Source organism: Pongo abelii, chromosome 16, assembly GCF_028885655.2.
Source record: "Pongo abelii isolate AG06213 chromosome 16, NHGRI_mPonAbe1-v2.0_pri, whole genome shotgun sequence".
NCBI classification, from domain to species: Eukaryota; Metazoa; Chordata; class Mammalia; order Primates; family Hominidae; genus Pongo; species Pongo abelii.
Window position 1 is genome coordinate 81,317,042 of NC_072001.2, and position 17,232 is coordinate 81,334,273.

The 17,232-nt window shown below is 52.3% G+C and overlaps 1 pseudogene; it reads right to left on the reverse strand.

Moving 5' to 3' along the window:
* Positions 1-330: 330 nt before the first annotated feature.
* On the reverse strand, positions 331-15,791 carry LOC129050049 (uncharacterized; annotated as a pseudogene).
* Between the last annotated feature and the right edge of the window lie 1,441 nt (positions 15,792-17,232).

A 17,232-nucleotide genomic window follows, 5' to 3' on the forward strand; every position in this document is an offset into this window, starting at 1 on the left:
CAGAATCTGCTCCTGGACCTCTACCCAGGCCTGCACCCAGACTGACCCCTGGGCTGCAGGGAGCAGGTGTGGAGAGAATGCAGCAAGCAGAGCGGGCTAGTCAGTGATGGAGACCCAGGCTGGAACTAGGAGAGATAGGGATCCAACCCTCAGCCTAGTGGCCCTGCCCAACCCCTTGGGGCCAAGATGACTTCCTAGGAGCCAGGCATGGAGGCCAGCATGCACCTGAACCGAGGACAGAAGACTCTGATGAGAGGGAGGGGGAGGCCTCTCACATAGTTTGGATACTTGTCCCATCCACATCTTGTGTTGAAATGTGATCCGCAATTCTGGAGGTGGGGCCTATAGTGTGAGGTGTTTGGGTCATAGTGGGAGATCCCTCACGAATGGCTTAGTGCCCTCCCCATGGTAATGAGTGAGTTTTCTTATTTTTTATTTTTTTATCTTTTGAGGCAGAGTCTCGCTCATAGCCCAGGCTGGAGTACAGTGGCATGATCTTGGCTCACTGCAACCTCCACCTCCCAGGTTCAAGTGATTCAATGAGTGAGTTTTCTATTAGTTCACAGGAGAGCTTGATGCCGCCTCTCTCTTGCTTCTTCTCTCACCATGCAACACGTCTGCTCCCTCCTTGCCTTCCACCAGAAGTAAAAGCTTCCTGAGGCTTCACCAGAAGCCTAGGAGATGCTTGTACAGCCTGCAGAACTGTGAGGCAAATAAACCTCTTTTATAAATTACCCAGTCTCAGTGCCAGGAGTGGTGGCTCACACCTGTAATCCCAATATTTTGGGAGGCCGAGGTGGGTGAATCACTTTGAGGTCAGGAGTTCAAGACCAGCCTGGCCAACCTGGTGAAACCCTGTCTACTAAAAATATAAAATTAGGTGGCATGGTGGTGCATGCCTGTAATCCAAGCTACTTGGGAGGCTGAGGCATGAAAATTGCTTGAACTGGGAGGCAGAGGTTGCAATGAGTTGAGATCACACCATCGCACTCTAGCCTGGGCCACAACAGCAAAACTCCATCTCAAAACCCTGTCTCTACTAAAGATACAACAAATTAGCCAGGCATGGTGGTGCATGGCTATAATTCCAGCTACTCAAGAGGCTGAGGCAGGAGAGTAGCCTGAACCCAGGAGGTGGAGGTTGCAGTGCCCTGAGATTGTGCCATTGTACTCCAGCCTGGGCGACAGAGCTAGACTTCATCTCAAAAATAAATAAATAAATAACCCAGTCTCAGGTATTCCTCTAGAGCAATGCAAAGTGGATTAATACAGTGTCTACTGGACCTGACACTCAGGGAAGGGCTGGTCTTGACTCTGCCATTAACAGTCAGACTATGACAGAGTTGTTCCCCTGCTCTGCCTCAGTTTGTCCTCTCTCAGCTGAGCAGAGCAGGGATAATTGCTTCTCATGTGGGCCACAGGACAAAACAAAGCCCTGAGTCCCACAGGAAGGTAGGTGGGCTATGTCCAAGGGAAGACAGACCTGGGGCAGTATTTTATGTCCCCGGAGTGGCAGAGGGACATGGAGAAGATGCCTCCTTTGTGGGCAAAGGAGAAGTGAAGATAAGCAGAGAGGTGCCACACACCTGCCTCACCCCCACCTCCCTACCCCACACCAGGCCCATTCCCACTTAGCCCCCAACTCAGGCTGCACCATTCCCCTTATGGTCAGCGTGACTTCCCAGCCAAGCTGACAGAAGCTGACAGCTTGGATTCATCAGAGACAGCACGTAGTGTAGGTGATGTGCAGGACGGAAGTGGATAGGGGACATGGGAGCCGTGGTGTCAGGTCTGGGGCTGCCAACATGGTACCTGCCCTGGCCATGGGCAGACCATGCTGGTCCACCCTGCCAGATGTGGCCTCTAGTTCTAAGGTCTCTGAGTTCCAGGCCAGGACTGGAGCCAGACACCCCTTGGGGACAGGGGACACAGTCCATATAGACATCACCTGTGCTTTGGGGAAAGCTAGCTGGACAAATGAATGAAAGGGGCCCTGCTGGAGGGTAGAACTGGGCCTGGACTACTCAGACCTGCCTCTGTGACAGGACGGTCCCATCCTTCCAGTCTGTCTCCTGAGCTGGAAGCCCACCCAGCCAGGGAGTGGGGAAGGGGTGGCCTGAGTCTCCCTTGACTCTGTAGCCCCTCCCACCCAAGGGAGCTCCATAAGAAAAGATGCAGAAACACCATGTGCTCCTCCCAGCTGCTGGCTGCTTCCTCACATGGTCTCCAGGACCCCGGATGAATCCAGACGGGGCTGCCAGCAGCTGGGGGCAGGGGGAAAGCTGAGTCCCCAGGGTGGATGCCTAGCAGGAACATGCAGGTGTGGTGAGTGATGGGCCCTCAGGGCTGAGCCCCTTCTGCCCAGGGGACCTTGGTGACACACCTGCTGCTGAGCTCAGCCCAAGGAGTAAGGGCCTGGTACCAAGTAGCCTCTCTGCTTGCGAAGACAGTCCTGGGATCGTCACCCCTCTGCCCAGGGCTCAAATATCCAGGCTGGGGAAGGGCCAGCAGTCAGGAAGAAGGAGGCCATGGGTGTGGGTTCCCTAGCAGTCAGGGGCCTTGGTGGATCAAGCCCCTATGAGGGGGATGAGGGGGAAGGGAGACTGAGCTGTACCCCCTACCCTGAGATCTGTGGTAGCAGGCTCCAGAGGGGGCCCCGGGGGGAGACCAGCATTACAGGAACCGCTACGATGCCTTTGGGCACCTACTCTGCAGGGCTGGGCCAGCCTGAGGTTGGCAGCAGAGGGGTGGGCCAGGCGCCACAAGGAATGAAGCTTTGTTTAGTAGAGCTGTGACCCTCTTCATCCTCTCCTGAACCCAGCTGACCCTCGTCCTCAGGCCTCTGCAGAACTTTGACCAAGTGGTGGAGGAATTCCAGTGGGCCCAGGGTGGCCCTGGGTGACCCATGGCTCAGACCAGGGTGCTGGGGTTGAGGACAGGAGGCTGGAAGAGATGATGTCTATGATAATCCTCTCAGCAGGCCGGACCCACTGACTGCTAGAGTGGGTGCCACCTTCTTCAGGGCGGTGCCAGCCCAGGCCGTCATGTGGGACTGTGCACGCCAGGGTCTGCACAACCTGTGGGAGGCAGAGGGCCTCTTGGTAGACACGGTCATCCCAGACCTCAGTCAGTACCTCCTTCCCTCTGCAGGCTGCCTTCCTCTGTCCCTCTGCTGCCTCCCTTGGGCTCGCTGCCTCCACATGCCCTGATCTGAAGCCTGCCTCCCCTCCTCATGGAGCCCTCCAAAGTGCTCCTAACCCCAGCTCTCTGGGCCCGCAGCAACTTCTGGGCCCAGATTCTGTCTTCTCAGAAGTCTGAGAGGCAGAGCCCCGCCAGGCCATAGTCTTGCTCTACTCTAGGCAGTCCTAGCCCCAAAGCCTCCAGCCTGCTGGATGCCTTTATCTCCAGCTATGCCATGGCTCTCCTCATCCTGGGCCTCCTGCTCATCACAGTTGCCCTTGTCCTGGTGAGTGTCAGGCTGGGCCAGGGCTCCTTCCTGAGTAGCAAGCTGAGCCTTTGACATCTTGAGCCTTTGAGCCAAGCTGAGGGGTGAGCAGTCCCCCTTGCACCCCTGATTCCCCCATCGAAGCCCAGCATCTCCTCATCCTCCAGCTGGGGCCACGGGATTTGGGGCCAGAGGGTTGGGCCTGATCCCAGTGTCCCCACCCTTCTTGTCAAGGTGCCAAACTTGAGGGCATGACTTGGGTGCTGACTTTCCCAGGAACTCACAGCCAGAGAGGGCCAGGCATGAGCCTGAGGTCACACAGCCATGGGCTTCTTCCCTCCTAGACCCCCAAGGACTGGACTTGCAGGGCTGGGACAGAGGTAGGGTGGGGGAAAGCAATGCCTTGTCAACCCACGCATGGAGCCCCACTCCCATCCCCAAGGTGCATAAAGTCGAGGAACACCCCTGCTCCCACGTCCATACTCACTCAGGGCCCTGCTCCAAGTGCTTGGCACTCACATTGGCCTCCCGCCCTCCATGCCACAGGTATTGGTCTCATTTACAGAGGGGGAAATGGTGGCCAAAAGCCTCCCCCAGCACACACAGCTAGACCACACAGAGGACTTAAGTGCAGCTGAGGGGTCCACAGTCTCTGCTGCCCCTTCTGCCACTTGTGCAGCCAGGGACCATGCTTTGGAGAGGTAGGAATGAGAGTGAGCTGGGTGCTCACACATGGGGCATGGGGGACTAGAGAAGGGTCAGCCAGGAGGAAAGGGCAAGGTCTGATCCTGTACGTACACATCACAGGGCCCATGGAGTCAGGAGACCCAGGGCCAGGTCCCAGCTCTGCGGCTGCTTAGTATGTGACCATGGTTAAGTCGTCTCCCTGGACTCTCCATGCACGTTGTGTGCTGCATGCACCTTCTAGAATGAACCCGGACCCTGGTTGGCCTCATACTTACTGTGTAGACTGCAGACCCGCAAGTGCTTCTGCAAGTGGCTTTGCTTCTCCTCATAACAGTGGCACAGGCTGGCCGCGTGCTCTGGAGGTAGAACGGAGAAGCTCTGGAGGTAGCAGGTGGGGGCTGGGCTTGGGTTCCTGGCCCAGACAGGGCAGGGTACACCTCAGGGTCACAGGGCCTGGCCCACTCTCTAGCAGACCTTGGCCCACAGGCTGCCCAGCTGCCCAGCTGCCCACCCACAACCCATACCTTTAGGCAGCCCCAGCTGCTGCGGTTCACTGGCCAAGGATTTGCCATCGACACTGTGCTTGGCCGCACCGGAGAGCATGAAACAGCACTGCCACTGTGGCCTTCGCATCGCCTGACTCTGAGGGACCCATGGTTGGGACAGGGAGTGTCGCTGTGGCCCCAGCCACCTCCCAGTTGCCCTATTAGCTTCAGCTGAAGGCCCCAAGGCCTCCTGAGGGCTACAGGCACTGCTACTGCTCCACCAGGAGCTGGCAGAGGACAGGAAAGTGGGACTGTCAATGTCTTTCTTTCCCTCATGCTCCTCTACTAGGGAAGGCAGGTTAAGGATGCTGCTGAGAGGGGTGGGGAGCCCCTCTGTACCAGGCACCAGGTCGAGGTCCCAGGGTTGCCTGGGGCCTGTGGACTCAGCAGGGTACTCACCAAACTTAGTGTCAACCATGAGCTTCAGGATCTTCTCATACTATGGTGAAAGGAGACCTTCAGGGGGTGCCAGGCCCCTGCTCACCAGCCCCTCACCTACAGCCTGGATTGTGCAATAAGGAACAGACAGGCTGGAAAGAAGTATGGGAGGTGCCCAGAGAGGTTGTGAGGCTGGGTCACCCGTCTCCCTGGCCTAGTGCAGAGTTTCAGGGCAGTAGGGGTCATAAGGGCATGGGACAATGGGGTGCTGGGTCTTGTACTCACCTCATTTCCCTATCCCAGCAGCTCTTTAGTACCTGGCTGCAGAGCAGCTGCAACTTCACAGAGGACTGGAAGGGAAGTCCTTACATCAGCCAGGCTGGCAAACCTCACCCCTCCTTCCTGGGGACTGGCTCAGAGCAGGCCAGCCACTGATCAAGGTCACAAAGGTAGCACAGGCTGAGAGCACTGAGGCCCTAATCCCAGAGAAACCTCACCATCATCTACACCCACAATCCCCACCCCCAGCACCCCTCCTCCACCCAGACTAGACCCTGTGCACTCAACCATCTTGGCCAGCGTGCTGATCTCTGCCAGCACCCAGTCGGGACAGTCCAGGTCACCACAGAACCGGAACCTCTGCAAGAGAGGGAGGCAGGTAATCAGGCTGGAGGGAAGGCTGAGGTGTGGCCAGGATCCGTGTGTCTCCCACACTGCTGCCCAGCAAGGACCCCTGGTCCCCATCATAGATGGACACCCTCTGGCCACTTGTTCTCCCCTATCACCAGGCTTTTGAGTAAACTCTCTCCCTGACCCACCCTGCCACCAAACTCTGCTCTTTGGCCTACTCCAGGTATTCATCTCCTCAGCAAACATCAATTGAGCGCCTTTTTCTGTGCTAGCTCCCACTCTAAGTGCTGGGGTACAGCAGGGGATAAAACAAAGTCCTGTGCCTCACACAGATGAGTGACCTCTCTCCCCTCTTCCCCATACCCACACAAGTCCAGCCACTCCGGCTTCCCTGCTGCTGCTTGGACACCAGCCTTGCTCCCGCCTCCATGCCTGCTGCACTCTCTACGTGGCTTGCTATCCTTTATTTCATTCCACTCTCTGCTCAAGTGACACCTCATCACACCAGCCCCTCTTTTTTTTTTTTTTTTTTTAAAAGATGGAGTCTCACTCTGTTGCTCAAGCTGGAGTGCAATGGCACAATCTTGGCTCACTGAAACCTCCACCTCCCAGCTTCAAGCAATTCTGCCTCAGCCTCCCAAGTAGCTGAGACTATAGGCACGTGCCACCACACCCGGCTTTTTTGTATTTTTAGTAGAGACAGGGTTTCACCACGTTGGCCATGCTGGTCTCGAACTCCTGACCTCAGGTCATTGGCACACTTCCACCTCTCAAAGTGCTGGGATAACAGGCGTGAGCCACTGCACCCAGCCAGGCCCGCCCTTCTTGATCACACTTCCTAAGATAGCCCCTCACACAAGGAAATTTTGGGGGCCAGTGGATATGTTCATTATCTTGATTGTGGTGATCCAACAGCCACGAAGATTTGGTCTTTACTTGTCCAGGCTCATCTTTCCCTAACCTGCAGATGATACTCTCCCAGCTATGGGAAATGCATTCATTCCTGGGGAGCCATGCTCTCTCTCACCTGAAGTCTCTGCACATGCTGTTCCCTGTCTGAAGACACACGCCTCCCACCCTTGCCTCCCAACCCCTGGTACACAAACTGTACTTCAGCCAGCCAGCTCCTGCCATCCGCCTTTAAGGTTGAAGGCATCCTCAGGGAGCCCCCTCAGCACTACACACAAGGCGCAGTTAGGTCTCTGCCCCTGGAGCCTTAACTATGACTCCAATTCAAGCCTCCCATTTCCCCTTCCCTCAGCAGTTCAAGTCCTCCCAGTGCCTAGTTCACTTCACGGTATAGACTAGGCGCTTAGAAAGTACGGATGAATGGATGGATAAGCCTCAAACCCAAAACTACTACTTTCTGGCTCTGGAAAGAGCGGAGGGGCTTCCTAAGAGTGTGGAAGAGTGATCCTGATTCTAAGCGCGTTCTTGTTTAAGTCCCACAGCAGGGCTGGGGAAGGGGGTGTCCTTGGGAGGTCCTCTTGGGGCTGGGGAAGACCGGAAAGGACTCCCAGCTCCAGACAAGCGCTAGTTCCTGCCCCGGGAGGCGGGGGCCCTTCCTTTCCACAGGGAAGCAGGGGGACTCTAAGCCGGCCGGCCTGCGCTGTCTTACCCGCCCCCCACCCCTGCCCCTGTCTCGGGAGCGGGAGAGCGGTGGACTTTCTCAGGCCCGCAGCCCTCACGCCCGCACACACTGTTTGCGGAGAGGCCAGGGCAGACAACCTCCACCCGTTTCCGGAGCCACTGGCGCCCCCTCATTCCCGCTCCAGCAGCCCACGCCTCCCTTCACTCCTGGTGCCTCATCATCCCGCCAGGAAGCCAGGGCCCCGGAATTTCTTTTTCCGGTCCCACCGGGTCAACTGAGTCCACGATCACTTGACTTGGACTAACGGCCTCTGGGAGGGCGGGGCCTGCTCGAGTGAGGCCGGGAGCGGACCGCAGCCCGCTGGAGGTGCCGGGGGCGAAATGCTGGCGTCTCCTCCTCTGTCTCCCGGAATCCTTCCCTGGAAAAAAACAGCGCCCACTGTCAGTTTAACTGAGGACCGAATTAAGGCATTAGGAAAGACAGTGGAAGTTATTTCATTTGTTTAACTTAAGGGGGTAGGATCCCGGGAGCCAGGGAGATTCAGGTCGTTGCCGTGTTTTCCACTGTTAAGCGAATAGCATCATACACAGCTGCGGGCTGTGGCAAAAGACATTTTAAAAACTACTGAAATCTACTACACATACAGAAAATTGTACCTATTATAAATATAAAGCTTAAAAAGTTTTCATCAACTGTACACCTCACATAACCAGCACCCAGATAAGGAAATAACCAGATAACTTCTTCAAGTGCACGGGGATTTTATTTCATTTTGATGAATCGTCTAGGTGTCTAACAAAAAGGGCTGTCATAATTAACATGCTCAACAAAACTCCCTACAGCTTCAACATTAATAGGTGCTTAATTTTTGCCAATCTGATGGGGAAAAAATCGGTTGCTTAGATTTGCAGTGGTAGTCTGCTTACTGGTAGCTTTGAGCTAATGGTAGTCTAGAACAACTAAGTTTCCGACATTGACTTGAAGAGGCAAAAACAAAAAGACAAAACAACAACAAAAATACATTAGAGAATAAACTAATAACCAAAGAAGAAACTGAATACAGTCATCCCTTAGTAACCTCAGGATATTGGTTCCAGGACCCCAGAGATAACAAAATTCACCGATGCTCAAGTCCCTGATATAATATGGTATAGTATTTGCATATAACCTATGCACATCCTTCCGTAGACTTTAAATCATCTCTAAGTGCTTTGTAAGTACCTGTTATAAAGTACTTATACATTTTTGTTTTTTATTGTTTTACTTTTTCCAAATATTTTTGATGCACAATTGGTTAAATCCAAGGATCCAGAACCCAAGGATACAGAGGGCTGATGGTAGTTTGAGATCTCTCCTCAATTCCATGCTGATCCCATGCACCAGGTGCAGCTGGTTTTACTGTTGCAGGCTTTCAAGTTTTCAAAAGACAGAGCTGATGACAAGTAAACTGCTCTATGGAATAGAAAGAAATGGAAAATGTCCCAATTCATGGTAAAATTGAGCTCATTTCTGAAGAGTTCTTTTACAAATCATAAGCACTAACCTGTTGAAAACAACAGTATCTTACTAAACTATCCAATACCATGTCAAAGAAAAATTTTAAGAACGTAAGACCTGTAATCATAGCACTTTGGGAGGCCAAGGCCGGTGGGTCGCTTGAGCCCAGGAGTTCTAGACCAGCTTGGGCAACATAGGGAGTCCCCGTTCTCTATAAAAAATTAGCTGCTTCTGCTGGTGCACACGTGTCGTCCCAGCTACCTAAGAGGCTGAGGTGGGAGGATCTCTTGAGCATGGGAGGTGGAGGCTGCAGTGAGCCATGATGTCACCACTGTACTCCATCCAGCCTGAGCAACAGAAGGAGACTATCTCAGAAAAAAGAAAAAAAAATTGCTGGGCACAGTAGCTCACACCTGTAATTCTAGCACTTTGGGAGGCTGAGGCAGGCAGATCACTTGAGGTCAGGAGTTGGAGACCAGCCTGGCCAACATGGCATAACCCATCTCTACTAAAAAAAAAAAAAAAAAAAAAAAAGGCGTGGTGGCGGGTGCCTGTAATCCCAGCTACTTGGGAGGCTGAGGCACAAGAATCGCTTGAACCCGGGAGGTGGAGGTTGCAGTGAGCCGAGATTGCACCACTGCATTCAGTCAGCTTGTACAACAGGGTAAGACTCCATCTTAAAAAAAAAAAAAAAAGTAAGAATTGTTCAACTTTTACTTCATCCTATCAGTACGTTAAAGAAGAGGAAAATGGACAGATTTGGAAAACCATTTTTTATTTAAAAAGAGAAAATTAGGAACAGATGAAAACTGTCTTTAGAGTATTTGAAAGAAACAGCAAATTTAACATCAGACAAAATATCTAAATTGAGAAATAAAGTTAAAAGGTGGATGGTGTGCCCTTTTAATGTCATACCAGAGCATTGTTTCATAGATACTTGTTTTACTATTAAAGATTGATTATTTAGAGCAGTGGTCCTCACACATTAGAGGGCATCATCATCACCTGCAGGGCTTGTGAAACTGGCTGCTGGGCCCCACACCAGAGTTTCTAACTCAGTAGGACTGAGATGGGGCCTGAGCATCGCATGTCTATGTTCCCAGGTGATGCTGTTGCTTCCAATTTGAGACCATGCTTGGAAAAGCACTAGTGTAGGGAAATATACTACAGAATATGTTATGAATATACTGGAGAATATGTATATATGTTAACTTACAGATTTCTGTCCAGTAGAAAAGATAATTTCCAAAGATGACATTTTTATTTCCCAATACTTTTTTTTTTAAGTCAGAATCTTGCTCTGTCGCCCAGGCTGGAGTGCAGTGGCATGATCTCGGCTCACTGCAGCCTCCACCTCCCGGGTTCAAGTGATTCTCCTGCCCTCAGCCTCCCAAGTAGCTGGGACTACAAGTGCCCAGCACCGCACCTGGCTAATTTTTGTATTTTTAGTAGAGACAGGGTTTCACCATGTTGGCCAGGCTGGTCTTGAACTCCTGACCTCAGGTGATCCACCCACCTCGGCCTCCCAAAGTGCTGGGATTACAGGTGTGAGCCACCATGCCCAGCCTCCCTATAGGATATTAACAAGTTTTGTCTCTATCTCAGAATGCATTTCGGAATGCCCTTCCTGGAGCAGTACAGACACTGTCTCTCAAAACGCTCCTTTAAGTAGCTTTGCCATGTTGCTGACTCCCTTGTAAATTAAAGAAAATATCTTATACATATTCCTTCATTATCTGTATGAAAGTCAAGCTTTTCACATTGTGAAAATTATACTTCAGGCTGGGTACAGTGGCTCACACCTGTAATCCTAGCACTTCAGGAGGCCGCAGTGATGGGATCACTTGAGGCCAGGAGTTTGACACCAGCCTGGCCAACATGTCGAACCCCATGTGTACTCAAAAAAAAAAAAAAAATCAAAATTAGCTGGGTGTGGTGGCACACACCTGTAGTTCCAGCTACTTGGGAGGCGGAGGCACAAGAATTGCTTGAACCTGTGAGGCAGAGGTTACCATGAGCTGAGATCGTGTCCCTGCACTCCAGCCAGAGCCAGAGCCAGTTTCTTTGAGACTCTGTCTCGAAGAAAAAATAAAATAAAAGAAAGAAAATTATACTTCGATACAGCATGCTAATATAAAGGATATGCTATGGTTTGGCTCTGTGTCCCCATCCAGATCTCACCTTGAATTGCAATAATCCCCACGTGTCAAGGGTGGGACCAGGTGGAGATAATTGAATCATGGGGGCGGTTTCTCCCATGCTGTTCTCGTGATGGTGAGTGAGTTCTCACGAGATCTGATGGTTTTATAACAAGCTTTCTCATTTGATCGACTGTCCTTCTCTCCTGCTGCCCTGTGAAGAGGTGTCTTCTGCCATAATTGTAAGTTTCCTGAGGCCTCCCCAGCCATGCAGAACTGTGAGTCAACTTAAACCTCTTTTCTTTATAAATTACCCTGTCTTGGGTATTTCTTCATAGCGGAGTGAGAATGGACTAATACAGTGTACTAATAACAGCCCAGACAGTAGTATACAGGTACTACTATACTTTGAGGCTAGAGGTATTCCCATTAAGGTCAGGAGCAGTATGTGCTATCATTACCATGATCTAACATTGTTCCAGAGGTTTTTAGGTCAGCAATTCTCAACTGGAGGTGATTTTGCCTCCCTGGGGATATTTGATAATATCTGAAATCATTTTGGTTGTCACACTGAGGAGTGCTACTGGCATGTAGCAGGTGGAGGCTGGGGATGCTGCTAAACATCCTGCGAGGTGCAAACAGCTCCAGAACAGAGAATTATCCAGCCCAAAACATCAATAGTGCTGCTGTTGAGAAGCCCTAGTCTAAACAAATAAAACATGGGAAATCCATTAACATAAATGTGGGTAAATAATAAAGTAGTATTTGCCAACGGCAGTCTAGCTAGGAGGTCCAAAAGAAGAACCTGAAGAACGGTTAGATTTTGCAGGGGCTGTATGGTGGCTCATGCCTGTAACCCCAGTGCATTGTAAGGTCACATTGGGGGGATCTCTTGAAGCCAGGAGTTCAAGACCAGCCTGGGCAACATAGTGAGACTGCATCTCTACCAAAAATTAAAACATCAGCCAGATGTGGTGGTGTGCTCTGAGAGTCCCAGCTGCTAAGGTGGGAGTATCACTTGAGCCTGGGAGCTGGAGGCTACAGTGAGCTGTGATCAAGCCACTGTCCTTAAAAAAAAATTTTTTTTTTGAAATAGGGTTGTTCTCCATTGCATACGGGGTCTTGCTGTGTTGCCCAGGCTGGTCTCGAACTCCTGGCCTCATGCAGTCTTCCTGCCTTAGCCTCTGAAAGTGTTGAGATTACAGGCATGAGCTACTGCCCCTGGCCTTACAACATAAAAAAGCAAAGAAGGTACAGGATGTTATGTGGCCCATTGAAAGATGTTGGAAAACAGTTGTGCATGTGACCCAGCTGTAACCAGTTATAAAAGTATCAGGATCGTTAAGAAATGTACTGTGTCTGACTTTCCCAAGTTTAGGTTCCCACTGAAAGAATGAGATGGACCTTTTCTTCCTCCCCTCCTCACCTCCCTGCAAGAACCTGGACTGTGCATTTTGATGGGCAGTCTCTTACCTCTGGGAGGCTACAGGGGGCCTACAGAGCCTTTCTGTGTGTGTTTTCTGGGCACTCGGATAAAGACCCCCTGTCCAGGCCTTTGTTTAGGATATTTAGCCCATGGAGGAATGAGGGTGGAATCACCTGGGAGGGGCAGAGGCTTCGACTGGAAGGAGGAGTGACCTGAACTCCAGGTTCTGGGCCTGCACTTTGTTCCCATGTAGTACCTCATTAGTGGTGACTGCAGCCTGGAAGTCAGGGGCCTTGGTGGCCAAGTGTTGGGTGGACAGGAGGAGCTAAGGGAGGCGAGGGGCATCTCTCCAGCACTGCCCCCCACCCCATCCCCAAATCAATGCCCTCTGACAGCTCAGATACAGCCCCAGCCAGCAGCAGTGCGGGTCAGGAAGGGCAAATGCACTCAGCATGGATCTGCTCCATAGTCTCCACCTCACTTCATCTCGGGTTGTGGGGAGTGAGTCCCCACAGGACTCATGATATCCTGTCAGCTGAAAGCATTCAGCTTGATTTAGAAAGGTAAGGTGGGACATCTCTTGGGCATGGCATGTGGAGCAGTGCCATCCCTCTGTGGCAGCGAGCCAAGCAATAAACCAGAATGTGCAAAACCCGCATCCCAGAATCACCGTTCCTGGAGGGAAAGCCTATATTGTCAAGATGCCTACAACTAAATTAACCCAAACATTCCACCCAGTCTCAAAAAACCAGTAGAACTTTGACATTAACATACTAACCCTCAGGTCTATAGAGAAATGTGTAAGAATAGCCACATACTGTAATGTGCGGTCATTGAGAGAGAGGAGCCCATCAGAACAAATGGAACCAAGTCCAGAAAAATGTCTGTCTAGGCACAAGATGCCAGCATGTGTGTCAGCCAGGGAAGCAGACCAGGAGGAGATATTTATTAAGATTTAAAACCAGGCTCCATAGCTCAGGCCTATAATTACAATACTTTGTAAGGCTGAGGTGGGAGGATCACTTGAGCCCAGGAGTTGAGGCTGCAGTGAGCTATGATCCTGCCACCCAATTGCAGCCTGAATGACAGAGCAAGACCTTGTCTCAAAAAAAAAAAAAAAAAAAAAAGGTGCTCAGATGTGCCCTTACATGAAGCCACCTTTGGTACAGCTTCCAAGACCGGCAAGGCATTACTCAGGACCAGGGGGCCCAGCCCTAGCTCAGCTTCTACCACCTGAGTGGCACCTGGAGGTGGCCACAGTGTCCTCAGTCCAGTCTCTGTTGGGTCTCAGATCCCCCAATCATCATGCCTTTTTTGCCCAAGCTCTGCCTCATTATGGCCTTCACTGAATGCAGCCTCTTCCACCTTCCCAAAGGGACCCCTGCTCATGCTCTCCAGCCCACAGGAGTGCCTGCTTCTCCAGGAAGCCCACCCTGCTAGCTCTGGGCTCTATGTAGAAGAGCTGGGAAGACTGGATCCCACCACTGAGTTCAGTCTTGGGGGTCTCCACCCATGCTAGGCTTCCACTGATGGGACATAAGTGGCCAGGGGGGTTCTTTACATCCACACAAGAGCCCCCTGGTGACCAGGAATGGGGTTCTGAGAGGTTAAATGACTTGCCCAGGGCCCCAGAGCTGGCTAGAATTCCTGCACTGCCACATCCAAGGCCGTGTTTGGGCCTCCCACCTGGGGGCCCAGACACCCCTCTGCATCTACCAGGCTGGGATAAACATGTCTGCTGCAGCTTCCTCCCAGTGACTTACAGCAGCTGCAGATTTCTGGGGAGCTTTCTATGGCACCCACCCCAGCAGGGAGCCAAGAACTCTTACAGAACCCTGTGTTTTCTGTCTGCCCTCTTCAGCTCTGAATTCATACTAGCTGGTCTGATGTAAGAACAGGCCTTGGTGAGGGAGTTGGGTCTCTGGTCAGTAGCCCAAGCCTTCAGGAATCAGGTGATGTCAATCTGGAGAGGAGGTGCCTGCTGGAGGGACTTGGGGGAGCAAGCATGGCCCAGGGCACTGGCCTCCTGCAGGGGCAGCTCCCTCTCCCTTCCCAGGGTCCCCTGAGAATCCAAAGGCATCTAGGGTAAAGTGCAGTGTTCAGCTGTGTCCTGGGGTCCAGGAAAGCCAAGGAGAAGTTGCTCCACCTGCTGTCCACCAGGCACCCTGGCAGAAAACAGCCTCAGCCCACCCCAGCCCAACACCAGATCCCAGGGACAGATCCACCTGTAAGAGGGCAGCATGAGACTGCCCCCATAGTCCCCAGAGAGTCCCCTCTGTCATGGGCTCTGACTACGGTGCAGGTGGGTCCAGCAGGCTGGCCCAGCATGGGTGTGGCTGCCCATTGATCCTCTAAAGAGCCTCAGGGGCTTGTGGCAGCAGGTGTATGTCTGGGCTTGGAAGCAGAGGATGTCCCCCAGCCAGAGGGCAGGGGACAATTGTTTTGCATTCCAGTCCTCTGCAAGGACAGGGACCCCAGGCTCTGGGCACCCCAGCTCTGCCCACCCCTACCCACAGCCTACCACCGTTTGGCACAGGCAAGTTGCCCCAGCTCCCACAGAGGGAGCCACCATCCCACCTCCTGATGTTTGCCCTCACCAGTCAAGTTCCATTCTGGAAAAACCCTTCACATCCTTGGGAAGGCACCTCTTCCTTGACTTCTTTCCAGTGCTATCGTCCCCACTTCCATTTTCTACCTATCATTCGATGCAGAGACCAGCTTCTTCCCTAGGCCAGGGCTGCTCTGGAGTTAGGGAGGTTGTGGCCAGGCCGTGGGGTGTAGCAGAGCACTGGGTATAGACCAGGCTCTCCAGGCACACCTGGGCAGAGAAGTCAGAGACCCACAGGTGAATGCCCCTCCTTCCGGCCCCACCCACCTCACAGGCAGAAAGAGGGAGGCTTCACAAGGAGGTTGAGGTAAACAGGGGAGCCCAGGTCACCTCTGTCTGATCTCCTGCCCTCCTGGGAGAAAGCCAGAGGTTGGAGCTGGGAGGTGTCAAGAGCCCTGGCCCCACCCTGGTTTCACTGATGAGGCTCAGGGAGGGGCTGGGTCAGCCCAAGTCACTGAGTCCATAATGGAGGGTTCTGACCATAACCCAGGACCCTAGAGCTAGCCGAGGCCACATCCCTTTCCCACCTAGACCAAGGTAGGGGCATGAACTGGCTTCTGGCTTCTAAGGCCGAGGCCCAGCACACCTCTCCCTCCCCTTGCCTGAAGCTGTTGTCACACATGAAAAGTGAGTTTTTTTGCCTGAGGGGCTGGAGGCACAGCTCCTTGGGCTGGACCAGGTGGCCAATCCAAACAAGTCCCTGTGTGTCCCCACTAGCCAGGAATTCTCATGCCATGCAGTAGCTGGGGGCACCAGGATACCCTGGTGGATTCCAGGGATGAGCCTTCCCCAAGGCTCCCACAGCAGCACTGCCACCCCCAGACCCGCCACAAGCTCCATGTCCATGCAGCCCTCAAGAACCTGGCCCCTCACACACACCTGCCCCACTCCTCACACCTGGCTTTCCTGTGAAAAGTGGAACTGGTTCCACCTGGGCCAGCTGGAGAAGGGCCTCAAGAAATCACCATTTAGGGGATTCATTCCAATCATTCATTTATTCACCAAATACCCACTGTCCACCTTTCTGTACCAGACCAGGGGTGATGGGTCAAGTGGAACACATGTCCCAAGGAGCTTTCCTGTCTTTAGAGACAGGCAGGTGGACTCTCAGACCATGAGGTGCCCTCAGGGCTAGGGGGTGCCCAGCGCTGGATGCAGGGGAGGTCCTCGCCCACAGGAGGTGCTGGTGGGTACGGACGTGGAGGCCACCACGGGGTGAGGGTGTCCAGACATAGGGCCTAGCATGTGCCCAGGCCCAGGGTGTGACCTGGGGCAGGTGCGGGGCTGCTCTATCTGGAAGGCTTCCAGGCTCTGCCAATGATAGGCCGTTGCTGGATCAGGCTTCATGTCAATTTTTAATATTATATTTAATACATTTTGATTATGTAACTAAATATTATTGTGATAAAAATTATGAAATATGGAAAAGTTAAAAACATAAAAGACCAGCAAACCCCTTCTCTCCGTAAGTAACTGCTTCAACAGTATTTTCTGACTTTTTTCCCCATGTATATGCAGCTATAAACATAAGCTGCACAAGATAGTATCCTTCCCCATATTCTATTTTGGAGCTGGATTTTTCACTCAGCAGTGAATAGAGGCAGGCTTTAAACAGGCCAGGCATTGTGAGGGCCCTGGGAAAGGAGACTGACCATGTTGCTGGGCGACCTTGGGCAAGTCTCGCCCTCCTCAGAGCCTGGATTTTCTCCTTCCAATGAAGGTCAGGAAGGGCTGTAGTAGGACTACATCAGCACTTTGCAAACTCAGAACCGCCACGTGGAGCCGTGTGAGCTGTCACTGCACAACCCCAGGGGCAGGAGCATTCTTGTCATAGCCTCTGTGAGTGGGGCTCCTGCCCAAAAGTGTGGTGTGTGAACCTGGGGCCCACAAGAGGATTTTAGGTGATATGCAGATGCATTTATTTTTACCATTACCTTCTATTTGTAGTGAAAGAGACCAATTTTCACCAGGAGGGCTTGTTAAACCACAGATCACTGAACCCACTCCTCAGAGGTTCTGATTCAGGAGGTCTGGGGTGGTGCCTGAGAATCTGCATTTCTAACAAGTTCTCAGCTGATAGTGATGCTGATGCTGCTGGCTCAAGGACAACACTTTGAGAACCACTAACCACAAATTTCCTTTTATTCATTTATTTATTTCAGAGTTTTGCTCTGTCACCTAGGCTGGAGTATAATGGTGCAATCACGGCTCATGGCAGCCTCAACCTCCCAGGCTCAAGCAATCTTCCTGCCTCACTTCCTGAGTAGCTGAAACCATAGGAGCATGC